Consider the following 22,518-nt stretch of genomic DNA (forward strand, 5'->3'; position numbering starts at 1 on the left):
GATGCAGTTGTCTTTGAACAATGATGGTACCTTTCAGGGATTAGAAGCTGTTGGATTTTGGGAGGGTTTTTATGGTAATTGTCGGAGGGATGAATAATATACTGTTTACGGTCAATTTTCTTTGTTATTCGCCTTGACTCAGCTGCAAAACCATGATTGAATGTCAGTCCAACCCAATCCAATCAGAAGGCAGGAGCATGTACTGTTTCAAATTTGCTGTCTATAACGGTTTCTTTGAGGTAGAAATTTTTCAATGAATCTATTCTCCAAGGGTTTGATCACATGCCTCTTAGTTTGGAGGGATGCATATACGAACTCTATCTGCCGATACGAACTGTATCGGGACCGTATCGGCCGATACAGATCCAAAACAGCCCGATACGGGCTCGTATCGGCCGACAGGTATGAAAAGAAACAGAACGAATGATTTATACATGTTCCACAATTCAAGTTGGGGGGGTTATGTCTAGTTTATTTGATCACAATTCAAGTTGCACTTCAGTGAGAGTGGCTAGATTAGTCTATATTATTTTTTGTATCTTAGTGCTAAACTTTTTATTAATTTTTATAATTTTATGGTTTTTAATTATTTCTGAATAAAGTTGGTTAAGAGTAAATTTGGTATAAAGAAAATTAATGCATTACATAAACATTTTCTATTTCAAATGCTAACGAAAGGAAAATATTTATACCTTTTTCAAAACAATATGATGGTTTTTGTTAAAGTCAGAACATATATATGAAAGGTTCATAGAATTGTTAGAAAACCCAAGGAGGTTTTTTATAATTTTCCCTATTTTTAAATAGAATTTAAGTAGTTGACATTAAATTAATTAAACTATATTTAATGTTAATAAATTTTTATTATTTTTTTATTAATCCTTATTAAATTTAATTAATTATATTAAACTTTTATTTTTAAGTGGAGTTTAAGTTTGTTAGTAAAAAATTAATTATAAAACTAATAATTGTTAGATAATTTTGTATTAGTTATATATTAATGTTAAAAGGATATTAGTTATAATTTATCTTATTACATTTTATGAATTTATTTGTTTTTATTATATTAATAAAAATATTTTTATCAATAATAATAATTATTAATTACTTTTATCTTATTTAAGTAATTTAATAAATTATTTTTACTATGGTTAAGTATTTTTTATTATTTTAAGTGGAATATAAATGGATTATAATTTTGTGATGTTTTATTCGATATTTTTAACTCATCATTAACTCAGATGGTTAAACCATTCGAACTTTCACTCGGCCTTATTTCTAATTTTGAATTTCTTAAAACCTACTATTTTGTCAAAAATTGTTGATTTGGTCAAAACTTGTTCAACCTAGGTGGTTGAATCATTGACCCTTTTGATCTAGTTGTTGTTTTTTGGGTAAATTTTGATCTAGTAATTGGGTCATGGGTTACAATATACATTATTTTGAAAACTTTTACAGGGCTTAACTTTGTGATCAATTGTCTGATTGGGGTGATCTTTTTTTTTTTTTGAGTAACTTTTCATGATCTTTACAACTCCACTTTATATATATATATATATAAAGAAAACTCATTTTATAGTCTCAAATTTTAATTCCTAGTTTTTATTTATAAAATAGTAAAAACTAAAATAAAAAGTACAAATTAAACCTAAAATAATATATAACACACAAAATGTAACTATATTATGTCATATAATGAGAAGGAGAGAGTTAATGGCATGAGTTATTGATGGAGAGGGTTAATGGCATAATTAATGGTAAGACAATTAAAGGGGTTAATGATAAAGATGATAGGGAATTGTTAATGAGAGGTGATAAAATTACTAAATCTTAGTTATTTTGTTCAATTTTAAAATGAGAAAATTAAAAAAAAAACTATAAAAAAAGATTTTTAATTCTCAAAAATAACCAAAAGTAAGAAAGTGCCAACGTGGCCATTCCTTTTTAATATATAAATATATGTAATACCATCTCTCTCTCTCTCTCTCTCTCATGGGGTGAATCAATTTGTTAGACAGTTTTATATGCCCTTAGCTTCAATCTGATTTGATGTACTTTTGTTATTTAGTGTAAATAAATAAAGTGCATGTTTGATTCATGTTGTTTGATATAATTCTGTGTAAGACCCTAAAACTGGACACTTATAGAGACTCGTGTTAGTTTTAAATGTTCACAGTCGATTGGATAAGTCTGGGGAGATTTATCCTGCCAATGCTGATATTGGTGTGCCACCAAGTGTTGGGATGGCATGTCTCGGCCACCAAGGCAAGACCCAAGGCACATGCAGTATGGGATTACTCGAATCCTTGAACCGGACTAGATTTCTAGTATTGCCCTAGACCTTGGAGACAGATAGGCAAAACTAGAAAGTTACACCTAACCCCTAGACTCGATTATGACACTTCACTAGGTGTCGGATTGGGTTGTCTTTGATATGCCAATCAGTGAAATCCTTAGCGGGGATCAAAACCTTGGTATGTTGGGACAGTCTGAGAATTCATCTGAGTGGGTGATCATAGTGATAGAATCAGCCCCTTTGTCGGACAAAGGTAATGATCGGGAATGCACTATCTCTGATGGAAACTAAACTGCCGGCAGTTGATTTCAATCGTTGGAATTTTGTTTTGCAAAATTAATATATACATATATATATATGTTATATATATATACATATACATATATATATATATATATTTGTACGGTTTCAAAATGTTGGCAAATGGTTTTAATTCCCGGGATCCATGTGAGTAGAGAGTGTGGCACTATTCCTTGCAACCGAGGGAAATGTCTTCTCTTGTCGGGCAGTGCTTGATCATTAAGGGCTGAGATGTTAAGTGTAAAACCATTTAGGATAGTACCTGATGGGCTAATCTTGCACTTGCCCATAGTCCTTGGGTTTTTATATCGGGTAGTGCTTGATCATTAAGGGCTGAGATGTTAAGTGTAAAACCATTTAGGATAGTACCTGATGGGCTAATCTTGCACCTGCCCACAGTCCCTGGGTTTTTATAAGATGGCTTGGCCTAGGGACCACTTAATGTAAGTGTTGGGCCCATAGGGTCCATGTGATGGGCTCAGGGGTTCACTGAGCTTTTTAGTGAATTCGGTTGGGCCTTGTAATAAAGGCTGGGCCGAACCCATGTGGCTGGTGTGTAGATCAATGCTTGGGTCCCACGCCATACAAAGAAGCCCAACTGGGCAGCAGATTGGAAACTAGTTAAGCACTGAACACTTAATGGGCCAAAAGCCATTTCGAACTGGGCTGATATGATCACCCATCTATGGGGCGGATCTGAGATTAATGTTAGCAAAAAAATTGGGCCTTAAACCTTATCCACTCTGGGAGACCAAGTTCAAATCAGATTTGAATCTAGTAACCTCCTGATAAGATCAGGAGTAAGCTAACTTAATCTGGAGATAGGATTAAGATAATCCCCTATCCAAATACTGATTTGGATTGGGATAACTCCTAATTAGGAGGTTTCTTAATCAAGAAGAAAAGAGGAGAAACCCAAAAAGAGAAACATATCAGATTTCGAACTAGGGGTTGTAAGCAAAAAGGCATCCTGCGAATTGAGATTAGATCTCATTCACACTCCAGAGAGAAGAGAAGCAATTCAGCCATCTCTGTCCCAAGAGTTCTTCTCCAGCCGCCGCCATTCCTTCTTGCAAGATTTGATCTTTACAGAAGAAAGAAATCAAGAAATCAATTCTTGACATCAGTCTTGTAGAAAAGACTGTAAAAGATTTGGTGCTTAGAGTTTCCAGAGGGTTCTTGAGAAGGATCCAATGTGTAGGACGCACTCTACTGGTTCCGTTCCACCTACAGCTGTGTCATCTTCAACAGGAGCGGATCTTGGTGTCCTATTTGGGCGTGAACACCAACTTTGGGAGATATTGCTTCTCCAGATCAGGTATAATCCTCCATTTTCCTTTTGGTTCAGATCTGGTTCGATTATGGTTCAAGTAGGATCCTTGAATATTGTATTCTAAATTTAGGGAATACGATTCCCAGTTGGGAGAAGGTAGGAAATTTTTGAAATTCGCCCACCCATTCCGTAATCTTTTTGGCGTCCATAAGATGGATCCTACCATTCTTTCACAATTTTCTTATATAAAGTCTAAAGAAACCAATTCTCCTTTTCCATGGGTTATTAGGTTTTTATTTACTTTTCATTATTTTAATGTAGATTTTTTCATGGATTCTCTTGGTTCAACAATTGCAATAAGAAAGCACTTAACATGAACCTTTGGTTATCTTCGTCAATTTAATTTTAAAATTGTTTTTAACTTGGTTATTCATCTTATATTAAGCACATTTTTTTTACTTTATAGCGCTACACCACTGGGGGTAGCCCAGTCCTTTATATATTATTGAATGCTAACCTGTCCAGAGGGTGGTTAAGAATTTAGCGAGTTATAAAGTATGAATTGAATGCTAACCTGTCCTTTATATATTATTTGGGATACTTGTGAGAGTGTGTATGTATCGGACAGGCGTAGGACACATGTCGTAGCTTAAGACACCTGGAGCTTGCTTTTTCTTGGTGGAGCTCAGGTACGATACCTGGGACTCTATCAAGACACTTGTTACTCGAGCTCGACCACATAGTGCTCGACTCGGACATCTATGGCCCGATTCAAGCTAGCTGGTATCTAGTTGAGACACTTGGAATCCGGCCTAGGAACCTGGAACCTAATCAGGGTTATCCATTAAGCCACCTATAGCATGCATTAGCCACCTAGTGCTTAGTTGTGACATGCTGTGGTAATCTATCCTCTATGTCTCTAATGTATAAAGAAGGCCCAAGATGAGTTACTTGGCAGGTTTACCTTACGTGTTGATGATCTTGTTTCATGTGCCACTAAGTGGTCACTTGAAGGACAAGTATCGGAGTATGGAGCTCTCCTGGAAGGGAGCTCACCATGCTAACAAGGAAGGAGTTCTCCTGGGTGGGAGCTCATCTCGACAGGGAGGTCTCTTCGGTGGTCGGTAAAGCCAATACGTACGAGTCGAGTCGAGAAGCCCGAGGTGTTCTTATAGTCACCGACGTGATTCTCATCCTTTGAGACGATGATCACTGAGTTGAAGGCAAGGTTGCGATTCCTCCCAAGCGTGTCACGTGTTCGGCAATTCGGAGATTGGCTTTACTCTCATCAATACGAACAAGGGTTCATCATACTAATTTCGTCTACTTATTATTATTAAAATGTATATTATATAATTTGTAAACGGAAAATAGAGAGGAGAGATGAGGATGATTTGATGAAGAGAGAGATAGAGAAAGAAGGGAATAGTTAGATTGACGTGATGATTAGATGTAAAGTTGCATGGTTGCATCTCAAAATCCGAGCAATGGCGCGTTAAAATCTGGGAATGTTAATATCTTTGATGGCGATGGATGGATGGACGGATGAATGGATGCATGTACGAGTGAAAATATAAACGGAAAAGTACGGGCAGTCCAATGCAGATTTTTTAATTCCGCTGCAAATCTATAAACATTCAAAATGTCAAAACCTCTTACTCTATACATCAATGTCTACACGTGAATTGGCATCAATTCTGAGTTGGCACCCACCCCTATTGTACATTGGGCCTAAAATTTCTAACCTTGGGCTGAACCCTCATTCTCAATGATTTTTTTCTTTAGGACAAGAAGGAGTGGAAAGAAAAGAAAAATTTTAACTAAATTTTCGATGGCTGGCTCTGAGAGGAAGAGAAGCTAGACATTTGATAATTTTTAACTTTTTTGTGTCTTTTCTTTAGTTTGGAACAAACCCATTAGGCTCAATTTGGAAAGAGTACAAATCCAAATATTTACATTGCAAATACATACAAAATAATATAAAATATAAGGCTTTGCACTCTACATATTTGCATTTGTACTCCTTCCAAACTAAGACTTAATTTACTTTTAAGGGAAATTTAAATAATAATTAATTATTTTGAGAGAAATAATAAAGGATTTGATTGCTTGTTTAAATTTTATTTCCGAATACAACATCATGTAGGTGTACTTGGCAGGCCTCAGATCACACCATATGGTATCGACCAGATGGAATCCTGGCCACACATCTCTGGCTGCCTCCAACCACACATCTCTACACTGACTCTCTTGCATTCAAAATCCCAAGAGAATTCTCCTTAGCTATTAAGGACTAATCTTTGAGCCCTCGTCTCAAGCCTGGTCCGACCCCTCTTTGGCACTTGGTTAACATGACCGTCGGAGTCTCACCCCTAGGATAACACCTAAGGCATCTGACATGTATTCTTCTCTTGCTTACAGGTCAGACCCGTTGGCCTTGGACACCAACGAAATTCCCTTGTTGCCTGCGGCCTCATCTTTGGCAACAACAAATAGCTTCGCATGTATGAATGTTGTTAGCACCTGATTTTTGCTCGGTCCGTCGCCTAAACCCCAATTCACTCCAAATTCTCGATCAGACCCTTCCAGTCTCTCCGAAACACCCCAAAACCCAAAAAACCTGAATTTCACCCCGAGAGCCCTCAAGTCCACCGTTAAACCTACCCGATACCTATCCGATGGCCCCAATCGACCCCTACTTACACCTCAACCACTAGTCTGGCACCACCATCAGACTCAAGACTTCTTAAAATACCTACCCATAAAATTTCAACTCAAGATTTGTCGGTTTACCCCTCTCATCAAATGAAGATTTTATTTCGATCTCTCTCGTTAACCTAAACACTCAGAACGTAGATTCCCTTGATCTTGACATATTCGAACCAATCAAACCACACCATTAAACTCCAGACACATCAAAGCACCTATCCATAAAGTTTCAATTCTAGATTCCCCCATTTGCCTATCCATCAAACAAAGATTTCATTCTATAGAATCCCGTTGACCCAAACTCCTACGACCTTGACCCTCTAAAGATCGACTAGACCTCACCATTAGATCTCTGACACCCCAAAGACCCCCATATGAAATTTCAGCCCAAAAGACCTCCATTTACCCTCAATCATCCCAAGATTTCATTTCAAGACTTTAGATTGACCGGATTCCAAATCCACTCGATCTAGGCCCAATTGGCCCAATTTAACCTTACCAATCACCTTAGATTACTCAAAAGTCCTACCTTGTGAATTTTCATAAAAATATGCCTTGTTTGCCCCTCGATCACATAAAGATTCCATTTTGATGCACCAAATTAATCGAATCAAACCCTTTTCAGATCTAATCAATCTGGGCCCAATTGGGCCAATCTGGGCCCAATTGGGCCAATCTGACCCCACCAATCAACTCAGAATGTCTGAAAACCCACCCGGTGAAATTTCAGCCAAAAACACCTTCATTTACCATTTCATATAAAAAGATTCCGTTTTGGCCAATCTCACTAGTTTACGGACACAAAACCCTTCTTTGTGGTTAGACCAATCTCAACCCTCCATTTTTTTTTGCCCAAAAATCCCCACCATTTGAACTAGAATCTCTCGTTTGATTACAAAAGTGCCCCTGAGTTTCCCAAAAATTATGAAACTGCCACTGCACCCTACCAGTTAACCAAACCTAACTGTCTCATTCAAAGGAATACACTGTTCATCTTCCTCCTCTCGACAGCAGCGGCGAACCCAGAGCCGATCTCCCACTTCCGACCACTCTCTGTCTTTCTCTCTCTATATCTATCTCTTCTTTTTCCTCTTCTTCTTCCCCATCTCCGGCTCTCTGTTCATTGTCTTCGTGACGACGAACAGGGAGCTACCACCGACGGCACTTCCCACATTCCCACTCATAACCGATCAACATTTCGTTAGTTCTCAATTTTTTTCTACTCATTTCCTCATCGTCTTTCTCCCCTTTTTCACCAGTTTTCAATTACCCCAACCATTCGTCACCCCTTGCTCATCGCATTCCACCATCGGGCGAACATAACCGACTGTAGCGGTTGCAACTTCGATCCCTCTCCTCCTAGTCTCAGACGAAGCGCCCACAGCAAGCAGTTATTTCTGAGTTATCCCGCCAGATTCTTATCGACAAGCATTGATTATTGAGGACGACCGAAGAGATCCCTGTGCATCTTCTGAATTCAGGCCAATACCCAGCCCAACTGACTTTACTATTCCTCTCGACCATTGAGCTTGCAGGTGATGAACGTAAATCATCTCAAAGTCGTACCGTCGGTAGGACGTGAAGTGCTGTTGTTTTCCAGATTTGTTGCGGCATAGCTTTAATAGAACGCATTACAACAACGGTCGTCTCCAGTGGGTTCAAGCTAGCACAATTCTGAGGTACATTCGCTCATGAGTTGGGCTGTTATGAATTGATCATGTTCCTTGCCTATCGTCATTGCATACTAATAATCGTGGTTTTTGGTTCCGTCATCGATGTTTGGAATCGGTTTATTTTGGCTCAGTTTGGAAGGAGTATAAATACAAATACAAATATGTACAAACTTTGTATTTTGTATTATTTCGTATGTATTTATACTGTACAAATTTGCATTTGCACTCCTTTCAAACTGAACCTTTGGAATTAATTCTGGTTTGGTTATGTCAGAACTTGTTCTAGTAATTAGACTAGTTTATGATCTCTATCATATTGATGGCAATCATCTATAATTTTACTGAACTCATATGGTAGCTGAGTTGCTTGATTTTACTTTATTTATTTATTTATTTTTGTTTGTCTTTTAAAATATATATATATATATATATATATATATATATATATATATAATAAAAATTCAAAAAAAATAAAAAAAAGTAAAAATAAAAAAATAAAATAATTCCATAAAGCTGTTAAAGTCAACTAGGGTTCCATAAGAAAATAATATAAATAATTGATTAAATAAATTCAAAACAATAGTGATAAAAAACATAAACAATATACAAAAAACAGAAAAGAAATAAAAATAATAAAAATAAGACAAATAAAAAACGAAAAATGAAAAATAAAAATAAAAATTTATAAAAAATAATAAAATAGATAAAAATAAATAGGGAAATTCTCTTGTGTTGTTTTATTCTTTTTTCCTTTTTGCTCTTAGTGATTTGAATAATTGTTTGTGCTTGTTTTGGATTCTCATATGGTCCCCACCTATTGGACCCGATACAGGAATGCCTAATCCCTTCTCTCTCTTATTCGAGTCTTACCTGGACTCATTTAGTCGGTGCCTCGGGCTATTGGAATCACTATTTGATAAGAACGATTTTGTGCTATTTTCAGGGGTCCCATCACATCCTTTTCATTTGCTTGATGGGTGGCAACTTTATTTCCAGCCCAAGTGAGCCATTTCTCGACACTCACAAACGTTTTCAAGACTTCCCTCTAAAAAAACTCAACTTAATTAATTAAGTATCCAACATGGCCGATAAGCAAGACCACACTCAGAATGCTCAAAACTTTGTTACTATGGATCAATTCAAGTTGGTCCTCGACAGGCTAGATAGCATACCCCAAAAAATGGACGAGGTGGGGCATCTGGCTAGAGGTCGCCCGCATGGTGGCCATTCCATCGGAAGCCAGAGGCAATACAGTGGATGCTCCATTCATGTGCTGTCGGGCCAGTGCCTAATCAGCCCCGAGAAAGCCAACCCTTCAACGTCAACAACAACAGTCAACGGGACAGCAAACCCCCATCAAAGACCTCTTGGCTCCCCAGCCGAAGAGGTGATCCGGTGTGATCTCACGACAACCGTCGGGACCACAACCTCCACCGTCGCCATGCAAAGATCAACCGGGACGATGATGGGCGCTCTGGCCACTATAACCCTCTTCCAAGGGCTGGATTTGACCCGCCCAACCCATTAAAATTGTTTCTATTGGTTTGATCCACCCGCTAAGAACTTAGGACTAAAAAATAGACCCAACCTGCTAATAAATGGGTGGCTTGGGCTTGTTGGATTGAAAATTGCAATCGCATAGTGTTTAATAAGCTCTGTTAGAAGTTTAATTAACAAGTCGTATTGCGTTCATTGCTTGGCTTAAGAAGTAAAAAAATCCACTAAAATTTTGAACCAATTAAGTGATCTAAAAGCTTATTGGTCGTGATTGCAATCACTCAGGGTTGGTAATAGATTAATGGTAATATGGTACAGACACACAGCTTCAACAGTTCTGATCATGGGAATGAGATTGGTTGATTGCTCCCCAGAGATAAATTATATATCAAAATCATAAATTAATGAAACCATCAACTCAACTTTGTTCTTTGAAAGATGGACTATATAAGAGTCAAGAAATTGGACAGAGAAAGAAAAACCTTATATTTTATATTATTTTGTATGTATTTGTACTGTATATTTTGTTTTAAATTAAAGAAAAGACAAAAAATTAAAATTTATCAAGTGTCCATCTGCACTTCCTCTCAAAGGCCAGCCATCCAAAATTTAGTTAAATTTTTTCTTTTTCTTTTCTGTCCTTTTTGTCCCAAGGAAAAATAATTAATATTTCCACTCATACATGCATCCATCCATCCATCGCCATCAAAGAGATTGACGTTCCCAGATTTTAACACGCCATTGCTCGGATTTTGAGATGCAACCATGCAGCTTTACATGCATGGTTGTAAATCATCTCCTCAATATGCATGCTGCCACTCTCCTCTTTCTCTATCTCTCTTCATCAAATCATCATCATTTCATCTCTATGTTTTTCTGTATTTACAATTTAATAAAGGTAAATTTTTTAAATTACGTTTATAATTTAGATAATTGACTAATTATACCTTTACTATTTATATATTGTCTTAAAGTATTTTTACTGTTTCTAATAATTGGCATTTATGATAAGTATTAATAGAAAAAAAAAACAAAATGTTGAATTTGCCCTCTACTATTTTTCAAATTTTCAAAACAAATAAATCCAATTAATGAAAATTTTGCCCTCTCCTATTCCCTTCCATCTTCCTTTTGCACCATAGCATCTCTGTTCACCGTCTTCTATAATGAGAACAAAGGAATTGTAGCAGCAATGCACCTGTCTTGTTCTCATCGAATCATGGCTCTAGTACATGGCCAACTTTTATTAGTGAGTTTGTTTACTGATCTACAGTCTGTGAGCTTTTTGGGGTTTAATATCGATAAAAGTAATATATTTAAAAAAAAATTAAAAATATATAACTTTTTAAAAATAACATAATAAAGGACAAAAACTCTGTTCATTTTCTTCTTTTTGCCATTTGTTCACTAGATCCGTCGTCCACCGCCGCCCGCCGCCGCCTTCACCTACGTTGCCGGAGGTAGCGGCGGCGGCGCTGGTGGTTTCTTTGTTCAATGCCGCCACCTTCACCTCTGCCTCCAGCAGCGTTGCCGGAGACAAGTGGAGACAAAGGTGATGACGGCGGCGGGCAGAGGAATGACCACCAGTGCCGCCGCCACCACTTCTGCCTTCGGCCACCTGCGGCAACGTTGCCAGAGGTGGGTGGCGGACGGCGGTGGCGGGCGGCGGCGGTGGATAAATGGTAAGAAGAGATGATGAACAGTATTTTTGCTTTTTATTGATATTATTTTTAAAAAGTTAACCTATTTTTTAAATATATCTTTTATTGATATTAAACGTCAAAAGTTACTCTTATATGCTAAAATCCCTTTTCTGTTTCACGACGGAAATAAAGAGGTTTTGGTTTTTCTTTTTTGGCAGAGCGAAGGTAAAAGAGTGGAAGCAGTCTAGGTGAGATTTTTGGTTGCAAGCTCTTTATTTCAAAGCTTGGCAACCCTGTAGTCTGGTAAACGGATTGGCCCGGGCCAGTGTTGGATTAGATTCTGATCTGTATTCTGTTCACCTAGTGTAATTTGTAGGGAGTATTGTTGGAACTCTTAGAAAAGCACAGAGACAAGACAAAACTTCCCACTAGCGTAGGAATGGCTGGGGTGGGCAACTACAACTCTACAAGTGCTTAATGCACTTAATCAAAAGAAGACACAGTGGTACCATTTCACTGCAATCGTAATTGCGAGCATGGGTTTCTTTACGGATATGCTATGATCTGTCCTGCCTCTCACTCGTCACCAAATTGATTGGTCGGATATATACCATGTGGACGGGTCGACTAAGCTGGAAGCTTGCCTCCCAATGTATCGACCGTTGTCAATGGCGTTGTGTTCTATGGAAAACTCGTCGGCCAGCTTTTCTTCGGCTGGCTCGGTGATAAGATGGGTCGCGTAAGCGTGTCTATGGCATGACCCTCATGCTCATGGACATTTGTCCAATCGCTTTCGGGCTTTCATTTGGAAAAGATGCAAAAGCTGTAACGGCCACCCTCTGTTTCTTCCACTTCCGGCTCGGATTCGACATCGGTGGTGACTACCCACTTTCTGCCACAATCTTGTCTGAATACGCCAACAAGAAGACTCCTGTGGCATTCATCGCTTCCTTCTTTGTCCTGCAAGGCTTTGGAATTTTGGCCGATGGGATAGTGGCAATTATCATCTCTGCTGCATTCAAGGCCAAATTCCATGCCCAGCTTACAGGGTTGCTAACGAAGCTGGTCAAATTGAAGTAACTAAATTGGCCAGTCCCAGGAACCAAACAAGAGAGGCGATGCCGAGATGTGGAAATCTTCACCTAGGTTACGAAGCTCTTACGAAAAGGCATTTGCTTGGGTTGAGAAATCTGTACCCAGAACTCTTCTGAGAAGATGTCAAGATGCGGAGACCTAGAGGGTGAGATCTAACCGTAGATCTTGTTAATGGCATTCCGGAATTCTATCTTTTAGAATTTTGGCTCCGACGACTTGTGTCCAACTCCGACAACTTATGGTAGACAGGTATCGTATCATCTGGTGCTGTGCTTTCCAGATCTGCTGGCACAGTTGGTGAGCATCAAGAACAAGAGAGGTGTGCCGCTGTTGCAACTCCTCTGTTCTCGTCATAGAAGACAAGAACAAAGGCCCTATGGCGGAATAGATGGAGACCATGAGAGGACAGAGAGGAATCGGGAGAAGGGGTTCTTGTCACCGCCGCTCTCCTCTTCGTCTCAAGGTTAAGGACGATGAACAATTCACAGGAAGGGTATTTTAAGAGCTTTAGAAAAATTACAATGTAACATGCGAACGGAGTGTTGCAAAAATTTTAAAACAAGGGAGGTTTTAGATAATTTTCAAAAATAATAAGCATACTTTAAAAAAATATATAAACAGTAAAATCAATTAGCTAAACTAGCTAAACGGGGGTGTTTAAATTTGAGAGACTGAAAAAGATGAACGAAAATGAGACGGGTTACTAATGTTTATTTGATTACTCATAACCAACGGTCTCACAGTTGGTTTGAAATCGAATCTACTCCTCACTGAGCGCGCCTCATACCGATCTCACAGTACGTTTCAGCTTTGAGAACATTTCTCACGAATAAAAATTTAAAATTACGGAGATGTTTCATATGCACGACTGTATTGTGAAGTCGGTGTGAAGCGATCTGTGAGATTCAAACTCCATTAGTTCCGCATGCCACACGCACCCCACCGCACATCCCATCTCTCGAGACATCACTCTCGCTCTAATGTAGCCTTTGTATTGATGGTTCTTAAGATTCTTTGAGAGGAAATTCAGGATGCCCTTTCATCATCCAAGGAGCACAAGGGGATCAAATCATCTGCAAATTCAAAATTTCAAAATAAAACATTATTTTCAATAGATTAAAACCACTGTTATTTGAGAATATGCTCAACACCCATATAAGTCACCCAAGAGCATTCAACACCGCCGGCGGATGCTTATTCGGCGTCTCAAAATTGGGATCCATCTTCTTCCTTATTTTAATCAACTCATTTCAAATCGCAGTCCCCGTGAGTGCTTCTGCGAACCCAACTACAACAATCTTCCTGTTTATACCAGAGAAGATATACAAAAGAATCTCAAAATCTTAAAGGCGATAGAGAAGAGTTAAATCAATGGATCTATGCGTTGGATGTTCAAATATCTTGGCTTAACCGGCGATGTTTTGTCCAGAGAAACGATCAATTTGACCTCAATGGCATGCGTAACCGGCACCGGTGTTCAAGTGCCTAGAAACCCAGAAATACCTACCGGCACTGCAATCAGTCACCAAAAATCCACCAGCGGAGAGAGAGAGAGATTGGGTAGTGCAGGGTGCGCTGCACTCTGTTCATCAACAAAGTCGGCTTGCGTGGAATGGATAGCTTGATCACGATTGTTATATACACAGTAGCTAGTTGAATAAATGATCTTTGACCTGTTACGGACGGCAAGAGCCCTCACTTTGTGGCACGAAAACTGGGTTTAAAGCCCAAAAACTTTGGTTTCTCTTGTTTGAGAGCGTTGGATGGGTGAAGCCGGAAACTGAAGATAGCCCTTTTAAAACCTCTAGCTCGGTGACTCCAGTGAGGGCAAGGCGGGATCTGCTGGAAGAGTTTGAAGGGGTGGCAGACGGTGGAGGAATTTAGAGCTTGGCCTTGCGTGCATTGGAATGAGAGAGGCCGGTGGAGGGTTCCACTGGGCGGTGACGAAACAGGGGAGAGAGAACAGAAGGGATAAAAGAGAGAAAGAGAGAGAAGCGGGAGGTGGAGACAATGGAGGAATTCGTAATCGCAGTCCCACTTCACTCTGCCGCTGCCAAGAGGAAGAAGACGGTGAAGAAGGAAAAGGGAGAGGGAGAACGGTAAATGTGGGTTTTAAAAGCACATGTGTACGGATTTTGACTAAATATTAATGGAGGCTAACGGTAAGGAGTAAGGGTATAATTAGTCAATTGTTAAAAATAATAGAGGTAGCATTAGATAATAATCAAACAATACTGTATACTTAGTCAATTAGCTAAATCATAACGGTAGTTTAAGAAATTTACACTTTTAATCAATACTACCTACAAAAGAGCCCTTCTTTCTAGAATTTTCATAGGATGTCTTCTATCCCTCTTATCTAAACATACAATGGATATAAAGAGGACATATATGTCCTTTACTCTCATTTTAGAAACTGGCCACTTATAACTGTTAAAAATTTGTCCATAAATTATAAATAGTTGTATCTTAGAGATACTACCACATACAAATGCACGATAGTAATAGAGAAAAATAACATCTATCAATTTTCCTGTTTCAAGGTGAATGCACATACATGCAAAGGACAATAGCATCTATCAACTTTCCCGTTTCAAGGTGTTAGCTAGGTGTCAAGCTTCTTCCAAGTAAAGCCAAAAAATTGCCCCCATGATCTTCTCCCAAGTAAAAACTTTGGCTTCATGCAACACCTCTTTTTCACCTGCAGCGGCACCTACCGCCGGACTGGTCTGGTCAGACCAGCCAAATCCGATTAGGTGTAGTGTAGAGGTTGGAAACGTTGGAGTTGCAGTTCAACAGTTGAAGCGTTCGATTCTTTTGGTTTTGGGTTTGGCGAACCAGAGTATGGTTTACCTAGAACAGAAACCAAAAGGCAAAAACAACTTTTCGTTTTCATATCCTGATAGAAAGAAAATGTTTGTTAATGGAATTCTGAGAAAGAGGGGGAAGAGCTCAGCAACCAAGAGATTAGGGCTGGCAATTTTGACCCCAACCCACCCATTTGATAATCCACCCAAACCAATCCATTTGAATAGGGGGTCGAGATGGGTCAAATGACCCATAAGGGTAAAGAAAAAAGGGTTAGGGTCGATTGGGTAAAGGATTACCCATTGACCCTCTCTTTGGGTTGGATTTATTCTCCTAAAACCCTACCCCTCCCTCTCTTTCTCTTTCATGTCGCCGCCACTGGTCACCCCTCTCTTCCTCTCTATCATGTCACCAGTCACCCCTCCTTGGCCCCAAATCTCTGTGCGAAGTCGACCACCACACACACACACTCTCTCTCTCTCTCTCATGTCGCTGGTCACCCTTCTCTGCTTCTCTCATCTAGATCTTCAATTAAAGCCAATTGTCTCATCGATTTCTCATATCTATTCGCCCAGATCTCGATTAAAGTCGATTACTGCACTGATTTCTCAAATCTATTGAAGGTGGACGTCACACCATCGCTCTCTTAGTTCTTGAAGATGGTTGTTGCACCAATTCCTTAGATCTATGGAAGGTAGACGTCACACCAGGTACCACCCCTCTCTCTGTCTCATACGTTGAAGTTGGTCGCCACAACCACCACCACCACTCTCTCTTTACCACTCAAATCTCCAATTTGAATTAGCAAACACACCACCACTCTCTCTTCCTCACTCCTCCAAATTGAAGATTTGAATCATGGTGCCCAACTTTTGGAGTAATACACTGTGTTTCAGCCTAATATTGCCATTGTTTCGGGGTATTATGATAAAAAATCAATTACCAAAGTGGAAACAATGTAAAATTTTCATTTTACATGAAAAAAAATTTGATTTTTTACATTGACACAATCTAATATGAATATTATCCAATGACAAAATGCCATGAAGAAACTTATGATTTTTCTAATATGAATTTTTTGCAGTCTCTGATTTTTTACAAAATATTTTTTTTGAAAAATTTATCATTTTCTTGTTTTTTGCATTTCTTTTACTTTTTTGCTATAATATATAAATTTTTGAATATTCTATCATTTTATGTATTTTGTAGTTTCTGTTTTTATCCAAATTTTATATTTTTCTGGCTTTTTTTGTCTTTTCCAATTTACTTGTATTTTTTTTGCAATTTCTGATGTTTATCATTTTTCTATGTTTTTATGTATTTTATATTTGAAAATATTTTTGAAAATCTTATCTTTTTTCACATCATTTTATTTGAAATATATATGTGTGTGTATTTACATTTTTCTGTAATTTTTTGCAAATTTTTATATATATTTTTTATTTTTTATAATTTCCTGTAATTTTTTGCAATTTCTAGTGTTTTACATGAAATATATATTATTTACTATTTTCTGTGTTTTTATAGGTTTTTATTTTTTATTTGAAAAGTTGAAACCTTTTATATTCATTTATTCTGTGTTTTTATGCAATTAAAATAGAGAAAATAAAAAAAAAAAAACTACGTCAAATAGGTGGGTTAGGGTGGATGAGGGTCAGAGTGGGTCAAGGTCATAGACATGGGTGGTACTCATTGGGAGATGTTCCCAATATATGCGGGAATGTGCTGATGTGAACTCATTTTTCTGACACCTATTCCTTAAAATACCTTTAAAAGAAATTAATACTCACTTTTAACAATTTCAAAATATTTATCAAGAGTTCGTTTAACGAGTTTACTTTGTTGTGCCTATAAAGCCCCTACTGAAAATTTTGACAGTGCTCACCTCAACCTCTTCGTATAAATCTCCCCTCCCCCTCCTCTGTAGTAGGCCACTAGATTGGAATTTTCCTTGAATCGTTCGTCCACGTGTATTTCCAGTTCGAATCAAATACAACAAAAAGCATAAGGTATGAATTCATTTTACAGCTTAGGTGACTGTTTGATGATGGCTGAAACGAGCTGAATGACTTGTTTTGTCTTTTTGCGGTAAATTATGATAAACCACTATTCTGCCTTCACCAATCGATTACTTATTCACCAAAAGACAAAAAAAATGAGTGAATATAGAGCTGCCATTTTACTCACAAAAAAAAAAATCTAGAGCCGCATGTTTATAGGCCCAATTACAAGGTGGATACAAAATTTAAGTGGTCTGTTTGGTTTGAAAATCGGGGTCTGGAATTGGAATAGTTCGTTTTGATCGGAAAAAAAAATGGGATTATGATTCTCATTCAGTCATTCCTGGTGGGATGAAATTTCATTGGAATTGGAATAGTTCATTCTGATTGGAAAAAAAATTGGGATCATGATTCTCATTAAGTCATTCCTGGTGGGATGGAATTCCCCTTAGTTGAAAGTTTTAACTATGTACCGGGTTGTAGAATCAGAGTTAGGATCTTCTACCAACAAAATATGTTTCAACCCTCTACCAACTTAATGTAACACTGCACATCTCACTATGAAACTGGCACCCACCTTAAAGTTAAAAGTGGGACCCGCCATGTATGAAATGTACAGCGTGAGATTATATTGATAGAGGGTTGGAACATATTTTATTGGTAGGTGATCAGTATCATGGAATCAATGGTGATGTTTCAAATCTCCAATAAAATACATGGGCCTATATTGACGGGTTGAATGAATGTCTGCTGGTCTCATGTATTTTTATAAGGGGTGTGAAGCATTATTATTGGTTACATAGCCTGCTTAATAGCTATTGTGTTCAGCTAAACTTATCTCGGTGGAATAGCCTGCTGAATAGCTATTGTGTATTTGTGTTAAACTAAACCTATCTCTATGGAATGACATTCTTCCATTATTAGTGGGAGTGGTCATACCAACCTTCCATTAGGAATGAGAATCTCTTTTTCATTGATCACAAGATAAAAAACAAGTGATTTGAAATTCTTACAAACCCTATTTCTCTTTACCGAAGACCCATCTTCCATAAGAATTGCATATCTAAGTAGAATCCAATTCTAATTCCCATCTGAACCACATTAAGAGAGGAATAGGTAATTCTGATCATGAACCAAATAAACCCTTAAAACCTTAATCTAGTTAATTATTTATCTATGTCATTCAACAAAAAATAATATAAAAAATTATTATAATAATTACTAATTAATTAATAAAAAGTATTCATTATTAATAAATAATTTGTATTAATTAATAACTAATTATAATCATTATTAATATTTAATAAATTTTATTAATTATTAATTAAAATTTATTTTATAACTAATAATAATTACTATTATATTTAATTAATAATTAATACTTAACAACAACAACAATAATCGCACTTCCACTATGATGTCACGCACTCCCATGGTCATGTCCCGCACTCCAACTTTTATGTCCCCCATTTCCGTCAGTAGTTTCAGGTTCGCTTCCCCCAATTCTCTCTTCATGTCCCCCATTTGCGTCAGTAGTTTCAAGTTCGCTTCTCCCAATTTCCTCATTCTCGCGTTCATTGCCTCCAGCATTCTCGCGTTTTTCGTTAGCATTTTTCCCATTTCATTCGTCATTCTCTCCTTCATTTTGCTTATAATTTTTCTCGTCATTTCTCTCGTTTCCAAATTTAGTTCTCTCATCTCCCTCATCAATTCTGAATTTTCATAATTGATTTTCATTTCGATGTACTACATCTCTTGCATGGACGTTTTCCATGCAATATGTTCCTTTTTCTCAGCATCTTCCATTGCTCCAAGGATATCATTTCCCTTCTGTTCAACTGTATTCACAATAAGACGGGTTCCCTCTCCGTCTCCTTCTCCTGTCGTCGCCATGAAAATAAACGAAACAGAGTAAAGAGCAAAACAAAAAACTTAGAGGAAAGAAGATAAAATGCATAACCGCATAAAAAGACTCATTTTATAGAGGTGCACAACGACCTTACCTGGATGATTTCCGAACCGCCATTTTGACCATCTTCAACACTCCCACATTTCCATCCCTGTTAATTTCCTTCATTTCTCTATTCATTTTCATCAGTAATAATCCTGTGTTCATTTCTCTAATTTCCCTCGGTACTTCTACATTTCCATCCATGTTCTCATTTCTTTCAGCAATCATGTGTTTATATCATTTATTTTATTTTCAATGTACTGTATTTTTCGCATGAACGTTTTCCACGCAAGGTATTGTTTTTTCTCAGTTTCTTCCATTGTTTCTATAATTTCATCTTCATTTTCATCGATTTTTTTGGAAATACCATATCTTCTTTCTCTTTATCCAATTGTCGTGAAAGGTAAACGAAAAAGAGTAAGAAAAGAAAATTTTTAAATAAGATGAAAGAAGATAGAATAGGTATAAAGGGACTCATTTTACAGAGGAATTAAGAAAAAAAAAACATAAATATCGAAATACAATCGCTTTTCTCTCTTTACACAAGGAGCCTATAGCTTTTTCAAATTTATAAGGTTTTCAGGCTACAGCCCCCACAATTCAAATATATGGCTTTTTCAAATTTAGACACGGCATTTTCTGAGAAATTGTTGTTAAAGTCCACCCCCACTACTACCATTCAAACAAGTGGCATTCTCATTATCTAGAAAGCTAGACACGTGGTAATTTCTGAGAAATTTCTATTAAAGCTCATAACCCACCATCAAGCCAGACACATGGCCTTTTCAAATTTCTGTTAAAGTCCACAACCCTTCACCATTCAGACACATGGCCTTCTCATTTTTTTGGAAAATTAGACACGTGGCATTTTCTAAGAAGTTGTTGTTAAAGCTCACAATACACTACCACCATTTTCAATTCATTCCTAAAAATTGCAGAAAATGCAAAAGTGGTTATTATCAATCTCAATTAATCATTAATCCTCTATGTATCATACCAAAAGAAAATTATTCATATTTTAATAATTATTAAAAATCTATTTTTTGAAATAAATATTTCTTGAAATTTTAATAATAATTTAAAATATTAATAAATATAAATTTAACATTATTGATTCCATAATATAAATTTAACATTACTGATTCCCTGTACTTAGTATGGGGTCATTCACCAGTTTTATATATAAAAATTATAATTTTATATATCAACAATCTTTACTATAATTCTTATATATAAGAATTTTTATATAAAGTATATCGATAGTTTCAGTATAATGCTATATATTAAAACATAAAAAAACAACAAATAAAATAATATCAAAGTATATAGATAGTTTTACTATAATAATTATCATATGGCTTTTCATGCCTAACAATAGTATTCAATCAAAATGTTACTTGAATGTGACTAGAATAGAAACATTATAGTGATACAAAATAGAAATTAAAACAAACAGATCAATTTGGATTCACTCTTCGATTCTTCAAATTTCTTCTTCATCTCTTCAAATTTCCTCTCCAATTTCGTATTTCCCTCTTTAATCTTTTCTTCTATATACTCATTCAGCCATGAAAGATGAATAACGAAAACTAGAATAAGCAAAGAAAACCAGAGTAAGTGAACAAGGATTTGATCTGCTCCTTACCCCGAGTTAAAGAAAATTAAGTCGTTTTACAGAGTTTATCCCGAGCTAAAGTGTAAGGACAAAGAATGGATCCGCTCATCACATGAGGCGCCTCACAGGCACATCCCATATTCACAGGAGATGTTCCCAGTGCACGGTGGGATGTGCCTGTGAGGTCCGTATGAGGCGCCCCATGTAAGGAGCAAATCTCAATTCGTAAGGACACGACACGAGTTAGGCTCACAGGGCAATCGTTGTCATTCAAAAATAGACCGAAATATAAAAAAATAGGCAAATTCAAAAAGGAGGGGTACATTTATTAACTGATGTAACCGCTTTATTGGTTTAACAGCTTTTGAATAATCAGTGGTCCATAGAAGAACCTTACACGACTGCCACATGTTCTAGGTGGTGGTTATATTACATGACAAACAACCTACGTTCTGTGCACCCATGGGTTCACTAGACGCGTGAATCCACCAATGACAATCGACCACGTCATCAGGGGCAACATTCATAATGTTAACGGGTTAGCATGGGATAGCTGGTTCAACCGAATACAAAAAAGACAACAACTCTGATTCGCTTTCTTGGGCTGATGCTGCAACGATAGTCCATGTAGCAATAGGACAACAGGGTCAGATTGCTCTCGCTGGTGCAAAAACCAGAGAGGCAGAGATTCTAGTTTTTCTTCTCCTCATTTCACCTGTTCCCAGGAAATTCGGGTTTTTCTTCTCCTTCTTGTTTCACCTGTCCCTGTTGCCTCCTTTGTATTCTGTAGATGATTCTCTTCTGACTTCAGTAGTTCTGGAGCTTGTGAACCACTTGCCAATGTTAGGAATTCTTTTAGGGTGTCTGAAATCTCCTTCCACCCTTCACCTTTCCTTCCTTTCGGGAAGCACACCATCTACTTCTTCCCTAAGCCAAAATATTTCACCAACGCTAGGAATCTACCTTTGGCATTTCTTCACCCTTCTGCCACATACCTCCTATTTCCTTCTACTATAGAATCTTTACAATCTTCCTTCCATTGTTTCTTCATTGCTTTGTCCAGAAACTCCCCAAGCCAACCCAACACTTCCTCACCTACCAGAAACACCATAGCAAACTTCACTCCTCTGATTTTCAGAGTTGTTTTCCCCTACACCTCACAGCTCTCAAACAAAAACTGCTTTGCCTCAGCTTTGATTACTCTTCTCCACTTTGCTTCGTTTACAAAACTACTTTTCTCCATTCTACCTCCTCGTTGGTCCTAAGCTACTTGAACAAGAACGCAAAATTGAACTTAATTTTACACAAAGTAATCCATGTGAAGCCTAATAGGGCCATATAAAACAAAATAACACAAGTTAGAGAACATGACAAGTAAACAAGAAAAGTTAGCTTTGATGTCAAACAACACTTAGAAGCCCAGAAACTGCTACAAACTCAAATGAGTTTGAACTATAACATGGTTAGGTTTGGGCAATAGATCCCCTAAAAACAGAAGAAAATCAATCCAAGTTTGACCAGCATGCTGGCTTTCTGAAACTAGCTTCAGCAATCTTCCTCAAAGATCCTTTCCCACCATCCAGTCAACTGGATTTTGAGATATTAGTACTCTTTGATCTCTCCTCTAACTAACTTTTGTCCTGATCAGATGGTTGAGA

The 22,518-nt window shown here is 37.4% G+C and overlaps 1 pseudogene; it reads left to right on the forward strand.

Moving 5' to 3' along the window:
• Positions 1–11,242: 11,242 nt before the first annotated feature.
• On the forward strand, positions 11,243–14,576 carry LOC104608247 (low affinity inorganic phosphate transporter 1-like; annotated as a pseudogene).
• The last annotated feature ends 7,942 nt before the right edge of the window (positions 14,577–22,518 follow it).

The sequence above is a fragment of the Nelumbo nucifera genome, chromosome 1 (assembly GCF_055504915.1).
Source record: "Nelumbo nucifera cultivar China Antique chromosome 1, China Antique-T2T, whole genome shotgun sequence".
In the NCBI taxonomy this organism is placed as follows: Eukaryota; Viridiplantae; Streptophyta; class Magnoliopsida; order Proteales; family Nelumbonaceae; genus Nelumbo; species Nelumbo nucifera.